This window comes from Schistocerca gregaria, chromosome 2 (genome assembly GCF_023897955.1).
Source record: "Schistocerca gregaria isolate iqSchGreg1 chromosome 2, iqSchGreg1.2, whole genome shotgun sequence".
NCBI classification, from domain to species: Eukaryota; Metazoa; Arthropoda; class Insecta; order Orthoptera; family Acrididae; genus Schistocerca; species Schistocerca gregaria.
This window is the reverse complement of record NC_064921.1, coordinates 293,796,645-293,816,867: the sequence shown is the minus strand read 5'-3', so window position 1 is coordinate 293,816,867 and position 20,223 is coordinate 293,796,645. Positions and strand designations below refer to the sequence as shown.

Below are 20,223 nucleotides of genomic sequence, written 5' to 3'. Positions count from 1 at the left end.
CCAGCTATCGGATGACATAATCGAAGCCGCACTTACGACTGGAAAGTAAAAAGGACACACACTATTTATTCCCAAAATATCACTGATCTCTGCTGAACGGCCATTCCAGTTTAAAAGACTGCAATTTCTAATCAAATTAGCCTACCGTTTTACAGTTAACAAAGCGCAAGGGCGAACTTTAAAATATTATGGCATCAACGTCAAAGACTCCTGCTTCTCTCGTGGTCAACTATACGTAGCTCACTCACGACTAGCAAACTCGAAAAATTTGTACATATACATCCTGCCAAAAAAATGAAAAATGTTATTCATAAACAAGTATTGTAAATCCAGAATGAGATTTTCACTCTGCAGCGGAGTGTGCGCTGATATGAAACTTCCTGGCAGATTAAAACTGTGTGCCCGACTGAGACTCGAACTCGGGACCTTTGCCTTTCGCGGACAAGTGCTCTACCATCTGAGCTACCAAAGCACGACTCACGGCCGGTACTCACAGCTTCTGTAAAGTTTGGAAGGTAGGAGACGGATACTGGCAGAAGCAAAGCTGTGAGTACCGGGCGTGAGTCGTGCTTTGGTAGCTCAGATGGTAGAGCACTTGCCCGCGAAAGGCAAAGGTCCCGAGTTCGAGTCTCAGTCGGGCACACAGTTTTAATCTGTCAGGAAGTTTCAAGTATTGTAAATAGTTAGAAAGTATTTTCAATAAAAAAAATTATCAGTTATACTTTAACAAGTATTGTAAATAGTTGTAATGTGTTTTCAATAAAAAAAATTATCTTTTATTCTTTAAGTAATATTGTAAATAGTAAGAATATGTTTTCAATAAAACTTTTTTACCTCTTATACTTTAAAGGTTATCCTCTTATTCCAACTACCACGCAATCTCATATCAACTCGCTGACCGAAGCCGAGTACCCCAGCTGGTAAAATAATAATAATAATAATACTGTGTAGGCCCCGCAGCAGTGTAGCAGCCATTACACAATTGCTATTGTATCATGCTTTCAGTTTCATCGTTTATCTCTTACCAAATGAATAATGAAGCTATTTTTCATCCATGTACGATTCAAAGAAGGCATTCTCCTGAGATATTTAAACATATATGATTTGAAACTTCCTAGCAGATTAAAACTGTGTCCCGGACCGAGACCCGAACTCGAAACCTTTGCCTATCGCGGACAAGCTCTCTATGAATTTACTGTCATGGATGGATGGCAAAAAGTGCACAGATGTGTCTTGTGGGATGAGTATGTGAGGAAGTTTTTGTTCATATATTTGTTTCACATACTAATACCTCCACCACATTGTGCCATGCGTAAAAAAAAGAGTAATTACTCGTAGCTTACGTAACTAGTATTACTATCTCATGAAAAGTGATTACTAATTATCTTCATGAGTAATTTAGTTTTGTGATTGAAACACAGCCGAACACTTTTGTTTTTTACCAACCAGACAGTTTCATTTTACCCCGCAAGGACTAATTACTCCTGGGTTGGGAACCAATGATTTGGACTGTGTCTGGGTCTGTGCTTATGTCCAGCTGGCGATGCTACGCTGTGACGTCAACCTCACGCTCCACCACGTTGTCTTTCTCGGAAACCACATTGCCGGAAGGTGGGTGACGCGCTCACGCGCGCCAATCTCACCGGCTGCGGAAGCTTCCCGCAGGCGGAACTCCACCGTTCGTATCGGGAAGAAAAATGATATTTCGGGGAACGACCAACGCGCAGCCGTATGGGACCACCGACTCGGTCTCAGCTTCCTAAAAGCAAGAACGGAAGTTATACTGAGCCTAACGTCGGTTTTCGGCGATTCATAGAAGAGATACAAATTCCAGGAACAGTTCCTCGTGCTGCGTACCCACGCGGAAGGAGCGCGTACAGCGCGCTCCAGACAGAAGGATAGAACCGCATTATGACAGTGCACGAAGATTAATAAACTATGTCAATGCACTTTCCTGTTTGCTATATAGAGCATATACGACAATCGTTTACAACGTGCCACAGTGGCGTAGAGGAAGTCGAGACGAATAATTCTATATAGGACACTTCTCATCCATCATTTCGGGAAACTAACGCACTTTGACCTACAAAACGCCCTAAGCTACAGCGCTTGCCCGAAGCGTGAGTTTTTCAGTATTCTCTGGCTCCCTGCGGGCCAACTATTGATCACAGAGAAAAAAATGATCAGGACCTGTGTTGTAGAGCATTTAATACAGTGTAATTTTGTATTGGAATACGTTTTTCACAGAAGTCGAGGTTTTAGAGTTATTCAAGAAAAACCTACTAAAGTGAAAAAGTGAACGTTAAACACGCCCCCGCGTCCCACACTCACCCCCTACTGGTGGTGGTGGTGGTGGTTAGTGTTTAACGTCCCGTCGACAACGAGGTCATTAGAGACGGAGCGCAAGCTCGAGTTAGGGAAGGATCGGGAAGGAAATCGGCCGTGCCCTTTCAAAGGAACCATCCCGGCATTTGCCTGAAACGATTTAGGGAAATCACGGAAAACCTAAATCAGGATGGCCAGAGACGGGATTGAACCGTCGTCCTCCCCAATGCGAGTCCAGTGTGCTAACCACTGCGTCACCTCGCTCGGTGCCTACTGCCGGTCAGTAACTTTAATATGTTGTTTATGGCACTCTCTTCTACTGCTATACAAAAATTTCCGATTATTACACGTTAGCGACGTTATTTAGCCTTTAGTGACTGGACAATTACACCGCCCGTTAATTCTTCTAACATTATTAATTTAAATTATACTGCGGGAGCAATGAAAGAGGAAAAACATATGGAAACGTTATTTAGAAACTACTTATCCTTAGAAATCGACCTTAACTTAACGCTTACCAAGCACAATAGTTTCGTTGTAAGAAGACAAGATAAACAAAACGATTTAACTGTTAATTTTATACTGTTATAGTTCACAAAAAATTTGTAAGTGAACGACAAAGGTTGTGGGGTAATAAAAGCCCCGTTAATGAAGACCAGAGAAAGCCGAATATGGGGAATGATTCGTGCAGTGGTGGATTTTTGTACACTGGCAAGATGGAGTGCTTTGAACAACATACTAAAATGGCTGACCTCTTGGGAGTGGGGTTGGGGGGGGGGGGGGGGGAGGGGGAGAGTACGGACGGGGGCGCGTTTGAAAGTCACATTTGTACGATTTTCTTGAATAATTCTAGTACAAAATCACGCTTCATGTTCTACGAAAAAGGTCGTTTTCATTTTTTCTCTAGGAGCAATAGTTTGCAAGCAGAGGCCGAGAGAATATTTAAAATCTCACGCATTATCTGTAGCGTGGGTGGTTTTTGCATGCCAGTTTGTAGTTTCCCCACTTGATGGATCAGAAGTGTCATGTATCGAATTGTACGCCTCGACTTCCTATCTACACCCCTCTGGTACGTTGTACACCATTATCGTTTACACGCTGTGTTATCATTTGACTGCTGACACCCTATGTCGCAGAATGGTTATTATTTTGACACCACATTACGAATGTCATCAACAGACTGTTGTAAATAATTTTGTGATACCTAAATATGATCAGATGATCGAAGCCTGTTGTTAATAGAGATTTGTTTCTCAGTAGTCCTTGGGGGGTTCTGAAATGTGACTTTTTCAGTAGTGCATCCCTCACGAACTCCAATATAGGTACAGAATGAGACTGCCCAGTGGGGCGGGATTTTGATCAACTTCTAGCCATCCACATTTAGGTTTTTTATGATTTTTCCCAAATCGCATGTAAGCATTACCAGGACTGCTGTTTGAGAAATATTGTAACAGATTTCCCTCGTTACCTTTGTCGAACCCGAGCTTGTGCTCCGCCATACCGTCAAACCCAAATCTTCCTTCCAGAGGTTTCATCACGTAAACATCATCGACTCCATATAAACTTCAGCAAAACATACAACGATCACGATGGATACAGCACAATGTAACTGTGGCTATGCTTTCACGATATCATCCACGGGAGCGATGAAGAAGTGGTGACTCGGGAAATCAACAGACCATGCTCCACTCGAATTGCTTTTATTGACGAATCTGGGTGAGGTGCGTGTCATGGCGTCAAATTCCACCAAAATAGGTCACACGTGAGTCTGTGGCATGTGATCATCAGGATATCTTATCTTGGTGACCCTGTTGCATTGGTTGCTCTACTGCTCAACAGCGCTGCCTGCTGCCTGCACTGGGACATACCAGTCGCCAGATTCGACGCCCGCTTCATCTTGCAAACTCCCGCTGCCTCTACAGCTGCACAGACTATATGAGGAGCATCGTTTCAAATCGTATTAAGTCCACAGGCCATAATTACACAATATGAGAAAAAAAATTTCGCTTCCTAACCAAGTGAAATATGTTAAAATTCTCAACGGCAGAACTTAGGTATTTCCACTGTTTTCCATAACTGATGGAAACTATTTTCCAACGCATGAAGGCGCCATTTTAATTTTTAAATGGGACTTAATACGTGTCGGACCAATCCACTGAACAAAATACGTTCTGATCCATTCTTGCTTCCCCATATGATTTGAAACGTTCATTAAAATTTTTTATTGATTTATATTGTGGGACACAGCCTATCACCTAAGATAATAAATTTATTAACATGTTGTTGACGGTACATCGATGTGGTCTTGCACTTAGTCCATGTTACTCGTGCAACAGAAGTATCAGATGCCGGACTCTTATTGTTTTACAATGCAGAATGATAATAGCTTCTCAAAAACAGCATAACAATTTAATGATTTAATGCTTTAGTAGCAATATTATATAACGATACTGTGACTCCGGAACCGCGCGACTGCTACGGTCGCAGGTTCGAATCCCGCCTCGGGCATGGATGTATGTGATGTCCTTAGGTTAGTTAGGTTTAAGTAGTTCTAAGTTCTAGGGGACTGATGACCACAGATGTTAAGTCCCATAGTGCTCAGAGCCATTTGAACCATTTTTGATACTGTGACCTACCTCATACGACGCAACAGTGGAATTTCGACTGCGCTGTCCTGCATAGTGGTTTCCAGTTCTTCGTGGTTTTGTAGCTATAACTTTCATCATACAACTGAGTCTGCGATCACGTTCCACTTTGTTCCGTACGCTGTAAGCTTTATTTTGTGCCTTCGACAGGTAGAGTACTGGGAAGCTTCCACAATGAATCTGACTTTTTGTGATTACAAAGCGACTTAAAGTTACTTAAATGTGGATCTGGGTTTGAAGTAAAGCGAAATACGTCCCGTCACGCCATAATTAAAGATAGTGAAACTCACTCGAAGTTTAAACAAATAGATTTATGCAATCTTTCCCACACGAATTTCATATCAATGCACCGTCATTACAGATTTCACTAAAAATGATCGTTCACAAAGTACATCACGTGTTACTACTTACTTTTCACGGTGTCTTTTAGTATTCGCATTACGACCGCTCTTGCGCGGGTAAAAAGTCCTGAAAGGTGATCGAAAGTACACAGTCGTGCAATTTACACCACGGTGTGAGTTGCAAACGGCTAACAAAAGAGCAGAATAATAACGAAACTGGGAAATATGTCTCGAAATAATACGTTTTCAACTGTCGGCTACGGTGTACATAATACGATTTGATCAGTGAAAGAATACGAAATGACCCGATGTGAATCAGCAGTGTTGAAGAGCATACCACGTTTGGGGTGAGAACGCACCAAACTGTGTGCTGACATCGGCTGTATGTAATACGTTTTGAAACGATGTTCCTCGTAATTGATTTTCCAAAGTTGACACCCATCACAGTACACGTACCTGTTGAACATTAGAACAGGGATCGAAGCACTGCCACTCCTTTACCTTAACTATACAATGTATTCATTTTCTCACGCTGGCATTGCTTCAAAGTGGGAAGGTGGGTGGGGGAGGGAGGTGGGGGAAGGAGATGGTTGACACCCACCAAGTATAAATTAGCAACTTTACCTGTCTAACAATACAACAACGATCGAAGCAATGTCGCTCCTTTACATTAGTTCACTCAGTCTTTTTATTTTCTCACTCAAGTACTGATCGAAAGGGGGTAGGGATGTAATATATTAATAAAATAGTAGTGACGACCACTCGACGAAAACACAGTCATACATATATAAGTAACTTATGTTATCGTTAATAATAGAAATCTTCATATTTTTGTACTTAAAATTATGAGGCAATAGTGGGTCGCCTATCTTGAGAAGCTCTGTACATCGGTTCACTGATGCACTCACACTGTCCAGTGTTCGTAAATATCATAAAGCCCGACCTTTACCCTTTTGGCTTCTTGTGTTTCCTCTGTTTAGTTTATTATGTCACCATTCCTTTCTACAATTATTCTCGTTTTAGCCGTAAAGGAGGTGAATCGAACATAAATACTGTTACGCCTTCTTGGCTATCAACCGACTTGATGTAGTATTAGGTGATAAATGCGATAAATACCAATGGATTTTATATCGCGTAAGTTACCAAGTTGTCAAAGTTGTGAGAGTTTGTAGTGATTATAGTTCCTAAACGAATTGTGTGACATCCCAGAAAGGAAACAGGAGTAATCCGCTGAATTACAGACCCATTATCACTAACGTCGATTTTGCAGGAGTATTTTGGAACATATACTGTGTTCGAACAGTATGAATTACCTCGAAGAAAACTATTTATTGACAAATAGTCAGCGCGTATTCGACAAATATCGTTCTTGTGAAACATAACTAGCACTTTATTCTCACGAAATAATGAGTGCTTGCGACAGGGGATGTCAAACTGATTTCATATTCTTAGGTTTCCAGCAGGCTTTTGACACCGCACTTCACAAGCGAGGTTTAATCAGATCGCGTGACTATGGAGTATGGTCAGAGCTGCGCGACTGAGTTCCTAGGAGAAAGGTCACAATTCGTAGTAAATGACGTAAAGCTGTCGAGGCAAAGTAATATCTGGCCTTTCCCAAGAAAGTGTTATAGGCGTTCTGCTGTTCCTGATCTACATAAAAGACATAGGTGACAATCTGACCAACCCTCTTAGACTGTTTGTAGATCATGCTGTCATTTACAGTCTTATAAAGTCATCAGATGATCAAAACCAAATGCAAAACGAGTTACACAAGCTATCTCCATGGTGCGAAAAGTGGCAATTGACTCTAGATACTAAAAAGGATGAAGTCATCCACATGAGTACCAAAAGAAATCTGCTAAACTTCGGTTACACGATAAAAATTACACACATTGTAAAAGCTGTAAATTCAACTAAATACTTGGTGATTACAATTGCGAATAACTTCAGTTGGAACGATCATACAGATAGCGTCGTGGGGAAAGCAAACCAAAGACTGGTATTTGTTGGTAGAACATTCAGAAAATGCTGCAGGTACTGAAGACACTGCTTACACCACACTTTTCTGCCCTCTTCTAGAGTACTGCTGTGCGGTGTGGTTTCCGCATCAAATGGGACTGATGGTGCACGTCGTAAAATTTCAAAGAAGAGCATCTCGTTTTGTATTGTCGCGAAGTAGGGGAGAGAGTATCACGTTCTTGTTACGTGAATTGCAATGGTAATCATTAAAACAAAGGCGTTTTTCGTTAAGGAAGGATCTTCTCGTGAAATTTCAATCACCAACTTTCTGCTCTGATTGTGAAAATATTCTCTTGGCGGCCACCTAGGTAGTGAGAAATGATCATATTTATAAAATAAGAGGAATCAGATCCCGCACAGAAGGATTCAAATACTCGTTTTTCTCAAGCGCCGTTCGGAAGCGTAACGCAGACAGTGTAGCTCGATGGCACTTAATTGTGAATCGCTTAGTAATCACGTACAAGTAGATGCAGATATGCCTCTCAACTTTACGGCCGAATTCTTTCCAGACTATCGAGTTCTCATAATAACTACAATTTCTTGTACATTATGCTGAAGTGATGTATTAAGAACTGATGTAAATGAAGTATTATTACTCATTAGAAACATTTTGTATATTTTACCGTTATTATTACTAAAATCTTAGGCACCTGTGGCATGTCGAATGTGGTGCTGAGGAATGCTATATCTTCTTAGGGGAGACGGGGTGGGTGGAGGCGGTAGAGAGTAACTCCTATTTTCCATATCTGAAACCTTGATTCTTGCCTAATGTCGTTATCTGTTGTGGCGGCTCTAATGATCTGAGACGCATGTATTGAACAAAATTAACAAAGCGACGAACGGTATGCATATACTGCATAAATCGTCTATTTCTCCAAATCTGCCAGCATCCCATAGTAGTACGTGTGCACTATTTATTCTATATTCTGCTGATTTTCGACAAGTAGTTTCTTCAAAACCTGTAAGTTACTACAAGGAAGAAACAAGACTGCTCGCAATAATGACAAACTTTTACGCGGTGCCTTATAGCGCTCGCGACTATATTTCGACCTTGAAAAGCGTCCGTTTGATGTGACAAGTTTCAGCTTGCTTGATCACATCAGTGCGTGTGGCGGAATCTACATTTGCAAGACTACTCCGCAGATCAGACTTAATTTCCTGGCAGAGGGTTCATCTACTTTCAGAATATATCTCTACCGTTCCAATCATGAACAGCGCCCAGAAAAAACGAACACTTAAATGTTTCTGGTCTCAGAGTCAAAACGGTATTTTCGCATTCAGAGGAGAAAGTTGGTGATAGAAATTTCATAAGAAGGTCCTACCTCAACGAAAAACACTTTTGTTTAAATAATTGCCACCCCAGCTGACGTATCATATTCGTAACACACTGTCCCCGATTTTGTGATAATACAAAACACAATGGGCTTCTTTGAACTCTTTCATTGATTTCTTCAATCCTATCTGGTAAGGATCCCATAACGCGCAGCAGAGGAGGGCGGACAAACAAGCAATCTCATTAGTAAACCTATGTTCTGCCAGTAAAAAGAAGTCTTTGGTTCGGCTGCCTCATAACGTTATCGAAGTAATCGTTGCAACTTTTGCTCGTTATTGTTATAAATGGCTCAAATGGCTCTGAGCACTATGGGACTTAACTTCTAAGATCATCAGTCCCCTAGAACTTAGAACTACTTAAACCTAACTAACCTAAGGACATTACACACACCCATGCCCGAGGCAGGATTCGAACCTGCGACCATAGCGGTCGCGCGGTTCCAGACTGTAGCCCCTAGAACCGCTCGGCCACATCGGCCGGCCGTTATTGTTATACCTAGGTATTTAGTTAAATTGACAGCCTTTAGATATGTGTGATTTATAACGTAATCAAAATTTAACCGATTCCTTTTAGTGTTCATGTGGATGACTTCACACTTTTCACTATCTGGGTCAGTTGCTACTTTTAGTACCACAGACATATCGCGTTTAACTCATTTTGTATTTGGTTTTGATCTTCTGATGACTTTATTAGTCGGTAAATGACAGCATTATCTTCAGTCTAAGTGGGCTGCTCAGACTGTCTCCAAAATTGTTTATATAGATTAGCAACAGCAGAAAGTCATAACACTTTCTTGGGGAACGGCAGATATCACTTTTGTTCTACTCTTTGAATTTCCATCATTTACTACGATCTGTGGCATTTCTGATAGAAAATTGCAAATCCAGTCGCACAACTTAGACGATACTCGATAGACAGTCAAATTGCAAAAGTCCAAAAGTCTTCTGGAAATCTACAAATGTGGAATTAATTTTAGTTCCCCTGTCGAGAACACTCAATTTTTGTGTGAATAAAGAGCTAGTTGTATTTCACAAGAACGATATTTTCTGAATCGGTACTGACTATGTTTCAATACATCGTTTCCTTCGAGATAATTCATTATGTTCTAACATATTATGTGTCCAAATACCCTACTTCACATCGACGTTAGTGATGCGGGTTTATACTCCAGCAGGTTACTCTATTCTTTCTTGAGTATTGGTCTGTGCAAGTTTCTGGTCTTTAGGTAGAGATCTTTTGTTGAGCGAGGGGCTGTATATGACAGCTAAATATGGAGCTATTATATCAGCTTCCTCTGAAAGGAATTTAACTGATCTGGAAACAAAAATTGCCTTTTCTAAATGATTTCAACAGCTTCGCTACAACGAGGACAGCTAATTCTAAGTTAATGTTGGCAGCTGTTCTTGTTTCGAATTATGGAATATTTACTTCGTCTTCTTGGGTATATTAATTTCGGAAAACCATGTTTAGGAACCCCGCTTCAATGGGTCCGTCATCGGTAACGTTACTATTGCTCTCGCACAGTGAAAGTATTGATTGTGTCTTGCCGCTGGTATAGTTTACATACGGTCAGAATCTACTCGCTCTCCTGCAACTACTCTTTGCAAGATATCGTGAGTGCTCAACGCCAGCCATGCTTCACACGAGTGGCTTCTCCTGAACCTTGCTGACTCAACTGAGAAAAATTCGTTTGCTTCCTGGCACGTCTTACTGCTTGACCTGAAAATATGTTTTAGTAGCCTGCAACAGGCTAACATTAGTTATACTGGTACTTGCTTCTAGTCATCCGTTTTTTTTTATTTTATTTGTAAACTGGAGTGACTTGTGCTCTTTTCGAGTCATGCTGTGCAAAAAAATTGTGAGTAGGTGGTCTGGATAAAAAATAACCGTATTAGGGACATAAGCTTCCTTACTTTCATTTCTTCACAACTTTTACGTTACCACCTTAAAAATACTCCCCCCCCCCCCCCCCACCCCCCTCACGATACTTACACTGATCCATGCCATGCGCATTTTTTAATGCTTAAAGCACTGTTTAAAGTTATTTGCTGAAAGAACGTTCATAAACTCTGATACTTTTTCTTTAAGGGCTTCATCTGTCTCAGATCTAATTCTTCTCAGTGGAGATTTCACTGTCAGGAACAGAAAATTGTGACACGGAGCTATAAGTGAAGCTTTGAAACTTACAAAATTGTATGATATTGCTAGTGCTATGGATTGTTCTCAACATTTTGCAAATTGGAGTCTTGTAGTTGGTGTAATTCCAAATTTTGATCAAACAAAGTCAGTGGTAAAAACACAAATGGACGAACTGTCAATTCAATTTAAATATTCTGCAACTTTTGTTTGGAAATTTGCTGGACGTAAACCTAACATTGTGTAATAAATTTCAGGTTCTTGAAAAAGTTGTTCATATTCATTGGGAACCTTACAACCGTTCCCGTCTCCTGTTCCTGCTTCGTCACCGGATCCACAAACAACGAGTAGCACCTGCTGGCTGATTGCTACGGTTCATCCTCTGAGCGCTAGACATAGAGCCTGAACATTTTTTTTTTTTTAATGAGACACTTTGTGGTGATTAAAGACCATTGGGATTGGAAAGGCTTTCAGAGAAAGTTTCCAGAAGACGGTGCTGTGTGGCCTGATTATATAAAGAAAATTATTTTTGTTCAGATTTTATGTTAGTGATACTCTTACGTTAGTTGCATTTTCTTCAAGGGCTTCATCTGTCTCAGATCTAATTCTTCTCAGTGGAGATTTCACTGTCAGGAACAGAAAATTGCGATCCGGAGCAAGATCTGGTGAGTAGGGTGGAGTTTCCAACACATAGATCATGCTTAGCCAAAAAAGACTTGACAGGAGTCAAGTTCTTGGGTACCATTTTCGAACATTTCTGCGTTGTTTTCTTCTGTTGTTGGCGTTGACGGCCGTTCTAAACGTGATCCATTTTCAGCCTCTTCTCGTCCGCCTTTGAACCGCTTAAACCACTCGAAAACTCGAGTGCGTGAAAAACTGTCATCACACTACCCTTGTTTCAATAAAGAATGGGCCTCCGTAGTGGTCATTCCAAATTTCACTCAAAATTTCAGATTCATCTGGTGCTCTTTCAAAAGTTTTTCGACAGGTCGCGGTTACACAGTCTGACAAAAACGAAGAACACAGCCCGTGTGAGGAGCTAGCAGATGAATAAGCAGCGGAACAGGAGAGAACAGATATCACATGACTCCGGAGTGTAGCCTTTGACCTTGAGGCCTGCGCTGTCCGTCTTTAAAAAATCAGTCCGGTTATTTCTTAGTCAGAACTCATATGTCGTAGCAATCCGTTTCCAAAACGGGGGCAGTAGACTGCAGCTGCCGTTCTCCCTTCTAAAAATACTTAACCTCAATATAAAAACAAAGACGGTATCGGCAGCTGGAGCAACGAATAGGTGGTTTTTATGGGAAATAATTAATTAAAATTGTTATGGTGCGGGTCGGCAAAAGTTATGTTCCGAGGAGCCAAATGATATGCCCTCGTTGCTCATGATAAATGGATGGAAGGTCACCAAAGGGATCTCTCACCGTAGGAATCTCGACAGGGAAGCAAACGATCAATTGACATAAGTACACTTCCTAAATAGATATATTTCACTCAACTTTTTGCTGAAGAACTGCTATACTGCTTACTTGTCGAAGCCGTGGCTAGCTATATATATAGAAGCCAGACACGGGCGTGCGTCTATAGACACTGAATGTTTTCCGGTGGAGCTAGCTATCAACAGCTATGTGTAACATTCGGCACGAACTTCCAACGCGGAACAAATCTCGACCTAGAAGACTCGTGTCCAGGTGCCCGCCACTTATAACATCGCCCTGGCGGCCTTCATTGGTCGGCGGGCTGTAGTTTCTTCATTGGTCAGATCATCCTATTGGTGGCGATGTTCTAAGCGTCTTCTTGGGGCGCCCGCAGATATTTTCATCGAGGCGCCGGCTCAGGTAGTATCGATAAGCTACACTACTACAAGAATGACAGCTAGGAGGAGGAGGTGGAGGTTAGTGTTTAACGTCCCGTCGACAACGAGGTCATTAGAGACGGAACGCAAGCTCAGGTTAGGGAAGGATGGGGAAGGAAATCGGCCGTGCCCTTTCAAAGGAACCATCCCGGCATTTGCCTGAAACGATTTAGGGAAATCACGGGAAACCTAAATCAGGATGGCTGGAGACGGGATTGAACCGTCGTCCTCCCGAATGCGAGTCCAGTGTGCTAACCACTGCACCACCTCGCTCGGTGAACAGCTAGTCACCTCATTAAACTGTGCCTCACTTCTACCTGCGTCCCACTAAATGCGGCATCGACAGCACAGTTATTTGAATTAACAGTAATGTTACAATTAAAAGAAGGAAAGCTACCTTGAAAGTCTTGGTGCGATAAAGAGGGCACCATTTTGGCCGTTAGGTGGAGGGATGTCAAGATGCATGGCACCCTGGCGCTAAGGGTACAGAACGAAGCTGTGCAAATATTCAGCCAGACCTTGATAGGATTTCAAAGTGACGCAAAGATTAGCAACTTGCTTTAAATGTTCAGAAATGTAAAATTATGCGCTTCACAAAACAAAACAAAAACGTAGTATTCTATGAATCTAATATCAGTGAGTCACAGATAGAATCTGTATGATCCTAGAAATACCTGTGTGTAACACTTACTAGGGACATGAAATGGAACGATCACATAGGCTCAATCGTTGGTAAAGCAGATAGCTGACTTCGGTATACTGGTAGGACACTAGAAAAATGCAATTTATCTATAAAACAGATATCTTACAAACCACTCGAGCGAGCCATTCTGGAACATTGCTCAGGTGTGTGAGATTAGCACCAAATTGACTAGCAGGGGATGTTGAATGTATACAGACAAGGGCAGCACGAATGGTCGACGGTTTGTATGACCCGTGGTATACTGTCACAGAGATGATGAAGGAACTGAACTGACAGATTCTTGAAGATCGACGGAAATTATCCTGAGAAATTGTAAAGTTTCAGGAACCGGCTTTCAGTGATGACTCTAGGAATGTACTACAACCGGCTACATTCACTCCCATATGGATCGCTAGAACAAGATAAATCACAGAAAGCACAGATGCAGTTAGACAATCATTCTTCACGCGCTCCATCCCTGAATGGAATGGGAAAAGACCCTAATAATTGGTGCAGTGGAACGTACCCTCTGCCATGCACTTCACAGGGGTTTGCGGAGTATGGACGGAAATGTAGATGAAGAACACGATACAAGTCCTCTGCTTTCCTCACTATCTGCCTCCTCTTGCCAGCTATCGGAGGTATACGTCCTTAGGTATAAGTCTGGGCAGCTCGGTGATGGGGTACTAACTCAACGGGAAAATTTGAACACCGGAGCTACAAAGCCGTCAACATCTCGTTCTTAAGATCTCAGTTCACCAAACAAAATTCACAACAGAAGATAATAGTGAAGCTCCAAAATTCCAACAGCAAAGAGAGCCATCACACAGAAGTACAAAAAATTGACCCAAACGACAGTTCGAAACTAGGCCCGCCACCCGCTTCATGGATTGTTTTAAAATTCAGTCGTGTAGTGGTTTCTCGTCGTGAGCAGCTTTCCACGAGACCACGTCGTCGCTTGCGCTTGCTGCATACTCCGTCGTTTCCACGCTGATCAGGCAGGCCCTTGGGATGGCCTGCCGTAGTAGTGGAATGAGTTATTTCTAAAATATTGTATATATTGCGTGTGTGTGTGTATGTGTGTGTGTGCGTGCGTGTTATTTTTCCTCTTAATTTCAATATACCCTTTGCGCACAGCTAGATACTAACTTCAACACAGGGTGTCTGAGGAAGAGTGGTCAATATTTAGTGATACGACAGGAACCAACATTCGAAACAAAAAATTCTAGCAAATGAGGGCTCTAAAATGCATACCTTAAGAGCTATGAGCACTTGTTCATATGCGCTCTTGTGAAATACATCACTTCTACAGAAGAAGTGCTCCTAGTTCTTGAGGCATGCATTTCAGAGCTCATGTGTACTAGAAAATTGTTTTGTTCCGGTCCGTATTGCCTTCTCCCAAAACATGGAAAACAAAGAAGTTGCGGTAGAAGAGATTTTTTCACAGTTACAAAGATGAAAGAGCGCTCATTACTCTTTATGTTTACTACACAATTTTTTGCTTCGAATGATCGTTCCTGTCATATCCCTGAATACTCACCATTCGTCCTGGGCCACTCTGTACAATGAACACGGTTCTCGTAGGCCAGTACCAATTATTTACTCATTGCTAAAATCCTTAATAAATCTCGTGTTCAAATTACACTCACGTCTGCTCTACATCAGCCAATATTTTTTACTACGTGACACGTCAGGCTAATGTCACGTGTTGTGATATGCACTGAGGATGAGTACGTAATAGTCGAAATTTAGATCCACTGTAACAAAACGAATTATTTCGAGATCGATTACTGTTCTTTTTCCATTGTCTACATTCAACGATCGCTGTGAGCAACAGGATCATATGCACTCCAGTCTAATTAGGCATTTTGCTTGTTTTTCTCTGATAAATATGACATTTTCTTGTCCCGAGTAACAGCGGCAGGAAGGAGATATCTTATCCCGTGCTAGACACGGCAAACAGGAAATCCACTATCAGCAAAATTACAGGACACGGACCTCTGGTGCAAGTAGACAAAGAAGTTTGAATTTGCCTGGGGAACGATAAATTATTACTTAATCATTCTCGTTGCGTGTGAATTAGTTGCACACGCAAGACAACACACACTACGTGATCAAAAGTATACGGACACCCCCAAAAACATACATTTTTCATATTATGTGCATTGTGCTGCCACCTACTGCCAGGTACACCATATCAGCGACCTAAGTAGTCATTAGGCATCGTGGGAGAGTAGAATGGGGCACTCCGCAGAACTCACGGACTTCGAACGTGATCATGTGATTGGGTGTCACTTGTGTCATACGTCTGTACACGATATATCCACTCTCCTAAACATCTCTAGGTCCACTGTTTCTGATGCGATAATGAAGTGGAAACGTCAAGGGACACGTACAGTACAAAAAAGTACAGGCAGACCTCGTCTGTTGACTGACAGAGACCGCCGACTGTTGAAGAGGGTCGTAATCTGTAACAGGCAGACATCTATCCAGACCGTCACACAGGAATTCCAAACTGCATCAGGATCCACTGCAAGTACCATGACAGGCTGGAGGTAAGAAAACTTCGATTTCATGGCCGAGCGGCTGCTCATAAGCCACACATCACGCCGGTAACTTTCAAACGACGCATCGCTGGGTGAAAGGAGCGTAAACATTGGACGAATGAACGGTGAAAAAACGTTGTGTGGAGTGACGAATCAAGGTGCACAATGTGGCGATCCGATGGCAGGGTGTGGGTATGTCGAATGCCTGATGAACGTCATCTGCCAGCATGTGTAGTACCAATAGTAAAATTCGGAGGCGATGGTGTTATGGTATGATCGTGTTTTTCATGGAGGGGGCCTCACCCCTTGTTGTTTTGCGTGGCACTATCACAGCAGAGGGCCACATTGATATTTTTAGCAGCTTCTTGCTTCCCACTGTTGAAGAGCAATTCGGGGATGGCGATTGCGTCTTTCAACAAGATCGAGCATCTGTTCATAATGCACAGCCTGTGCCGGAGAGTTTACTCGACAAGAACTTCCCTGTAATGCACTGGCCAGCACGGAGTCCTACCCTAAATCCTATATACCACCTTTGGGATATTATGGAACGCCGACTTCGTGCCAGGCCTTATCGACCGACATCGATACCTCTCCTCAGCGCAGCACTCTGTGAAGAATGGTATGCCATTCCCCCAAGAAACCTTCCAGCACCTGACTGAACGTATGCCGGCCGCTGTGGCCAGGCGCTTCTAGGCGCTTCAGTCCGGAACCGCGCTGCTGCTACGGTCGCAGGTTCGAATCCTGCCTCGGGCATGGATGTGTGTGACGTCCTTACGTTAATTAGGTTTAAGTAGTTCTATGTCTATGGGACTGACGACCTCAGAGTTAAGTCCCATAGTGCTTAGAGCCACTTGAACCATTTGAACTGAACGTATATCTGCGAGAGTGGAAGCTGTAATGAAGTCTAAGGTTAGGCCAACACCATATTGAATTCCAGCATTACCGATGAAGGACGCCAGGTGTCCGAATACTTTTGTTTGCATAGCGTATACCCGAAAGACTATCTCCCTCCCCTTGCAGCTGCCACCATCCACTGTGTCTTAGCCCCGTCAAACCATAATGTAAGCTAACAGAGGGACTACGTACGCGGAACTGTCATTTGTGCTCAGGTGAATCATGTGAAAAGGTTTCCGACGTGATTATGCCCGCACAACGGGAGTTAACAGACTCTGTAAGCGGAATGGTAGTCGGAGCTGACAATCAGTTTCGGAAATCGATAAGGAATTCAATATTCCGCAATCCATGGTGTCAAGAGCATGTCGAGAATAGCAAATTTCAGGCATTACCTCTTACCATAGATATCGCAACGGCCGTTGGCCTTCACTTAACGACCGAGAACAGTGGCATAAGAGATGTGAGTGCTAACGGAGAAGCAACACTGCGTCAAACAATCCCAGAAATTTATTGGGGGTCCCAAAATCTGATGTTTCTTAGTGTTAGTTTAATATTAAATCTCATATGTTTATTTATTTCCAGAGTTTCCAAAACACGATGACAGAGAACTTTACGCCACCACCTCTACTCTCCTTGCAGGCCAAATATTAGTGGTGAAAATTTCTACCACCGCCACGATTCAAACCAGCTTCCTCAGACTGGAGTGCCACAGTACGACTTACGCCAAATTACGTATTTGTACTCCAGACATTGTAACACAAAGTGCCTCAATCCCCCACGTCATTTTTACCATTACTTTGCCCGACATTATGTTAGAAAGAATTTCGCTAACAGCGCGTAAAATTCTTGTTTATAGAAACACAAACCTGGAAGAGCAGTTGAACGGAAAGGACACTGTCCTGAAAGGAAGATATAAGATGAACATCAACAAAAGCAATACAAGGATAATGGAATATAGTCGAATTAAATCAGGTGATGCTGAGAGAATTACATAGAAAATGAGACACTTGAAGTAGTAAATGAGTTTTGCTATTTGGGGAGCAAAATAAATGATGATGGTCGAAGTAGGGAGGATATAAAATGTAGACTGGCAATCGCACGGAAAGCTTTTCTGAAGAAGAGAAATTTGTTAACATTGAGTATAGATTTAAGTGTCACGAAATGTTTTCTGAAAGTATTTGTTTGGAGTGTAGCCATGTATGGAAGTGAGACATGGACGATAAATAGTTTAGACAAGAAGAGAATAGAAGCTTTCCAAATGTGGTGCTACAGAAAAATGCTAAAGATTAGATGAGTAGATCACATAACTAATGAGGAGGTATTGAATAGAATTAGAGACAAGAGGAATTTGTGGCGCAACTTGACAAGAAGAAGGGATCGGTAGGTAGGACATGTTTTGAGCCATCAAGGGATCACCAATTTAGTATTGAAGGGCAGAGTGGAGGGTAAAAATCGTAGAGGGAGACCAAGAAATGAATACCGTAAGCAGATTCAGAAGGATGCAGGTTGCAGTAGTTACTTGGAGATGAAGAGGATTGCACAGGATAGGGTAGGATGGAGAGCTGCATCAAACCAGTCTCTGGACTGAAGTCCACAGCAACAACAGAAAGACAACCGGTATCGCGGCTTAAAGCCGCATTATCAGGTGCAATAGCGTTAAAAGTTCATAGGCATACCCATCGCTCCTAGCCAAAAATTACAATTTAGTGAATATTTTCAATACTATGACGAAGCAGTGCTATCTAAAAGTAACTGCAACAGTATTTCAGCTATCTTGAAGCAGAGACGACTCAGATTGCTGGGACACGTCCACCGTAAGGATCCTGACAGATTACTACGTGAGGTGATGCTTGGAGAGATCTCTATAGCCAAAAGGCCTGTGGGACGTCCTGTATTGAGATTCAAGGACTCCTGTAATCGAGATATAGTGAGCTTTGGAATCGACACAAACATATAGGAGGAACGGGCTAGCATGAGACCAGAGTGGCGTGATGATATATCATCTGGAATGTCGAAGCATGATGAGGGCTTGTTAAACAGATTAAGGCAGAAAAAGCTTCGCAATGCTACAACTGCTCCTGTCTCAGCAGCCAGATACACTTGTGACAATTACGGCAGGAGATACCGTGCTTCCATTGGCTTAACAAGTCATATGAAAAAATGCAACACATAAACACACAGACACTGCAACAATCATCTACCAAGATGTCGCGGCCTTTAATAATGACGAGCGAAAGTTAACGAAGACATGCTCCATTATTTTAGGACAAATTGCTGATAGGTGAAATTTACTGTTACAGGGCCATGTTTTAAAATTTGCTTGCATCGAAGTGACGGCAGAGTGACCGGATGGTGGGCAAAGTAAAAGCGGCTCATACGCACGATTAAAAGAGAATTCGAGAGAAGTTGTCTCTTCTGTAAGAAATCAGCTGCTGAAAGATCGAACGAGTACAGCAGCGCGCTCACATAAGGCTCCTCAGCTTGGTAGCCTGGCTCACTTGGACGGATTCCTGCTTACAAGTGTAATAAATAAAGATATCAAACATTACTTTCCCTTGCTTCAGTAAATTGTGATTACTTTCCACCCTTTCAGCTATTCTTTTCTTCTGGTGATCTGATAAGAAAGGCTTATTTGAAACATTACGTAGATGCTGTGACCTGCTACATGTGATGAAGTGTCTTGACATACAAGTCTACAATCGTTTGTTGTCTTTCTACCTGGGCGATTTAAATAACTTTCCAGCTGCGTCAGCTAGTACCCACAGCACGGTTTTCGGAGCTCGTGAATCTTCTGGTGTACGACCACTTGTAATTTCGTCACTACCATTTTTCCATTGGTGTCCATCAAAATCTTCAAATTTAATTCTGGACAATGTTCCGAAATTCGATAACGTGCGAGAACTGCGTTGATTGCGGCGCAGTTACCTAGCTTATGAGAACTCGGCACAGAATTTCCACCGCACGTTCAAATGGTCCAAATGGCTCTGAGCACTATGAGACTTAACTTCTGAGCTCATCAGTCCCCTAGAACGTAGAACTACTAAAACTTAACTAACCTAAGGACATCACACACATCCATGCCCGAGGCAGGATTCGAACCTGCGACCGTAGCAAGTTCGTCGTTGATCGATTAACTTAGTTTTTTTTAATTTTATTTATTTATTTATTTATTATTACAGAGGGTAGCTAACCCTCTGACCGAACACGCTGAGTTACCGTGTCGGCATTACTTGCGCAGGTCACATGGATTCGACGGCAAGTTCTGCATGAAGTGCAACGTACTTTCATACAAATGACATAGCCTTTTGCCTTATTGTACGCATGGAATAGGTAAACATGGTTGGTACGAGGACAGTGTCCTGTTATAAAGTACTTCGCAGTGAGCTGCCACATGAAAATGGCATAACACGCCGAAGTCCTCATCGTAGATTAACAGATTTAATAACA

At 42.2% G+C, this 20,223-nt stretch overlaps 1 non-coding gene across 1 annotated transcript; it reads right to left on the bottom strand.

The window, feature by feature from the left end:
- Positions 1-12,854: 12,854 nt before the first annotated feature.
- Positions 12,855-12,927, bottom strand: Trnaa-cgc (transfer RNA alanine (anticodon CGC)). The gene has a single exon. It is a non-coding gene; the product is annotated as a tRNA-Ala (tRNA).
- Between the last annotated feature and the right edge of the window lie 7,296 nt (positions 12,928-20,223).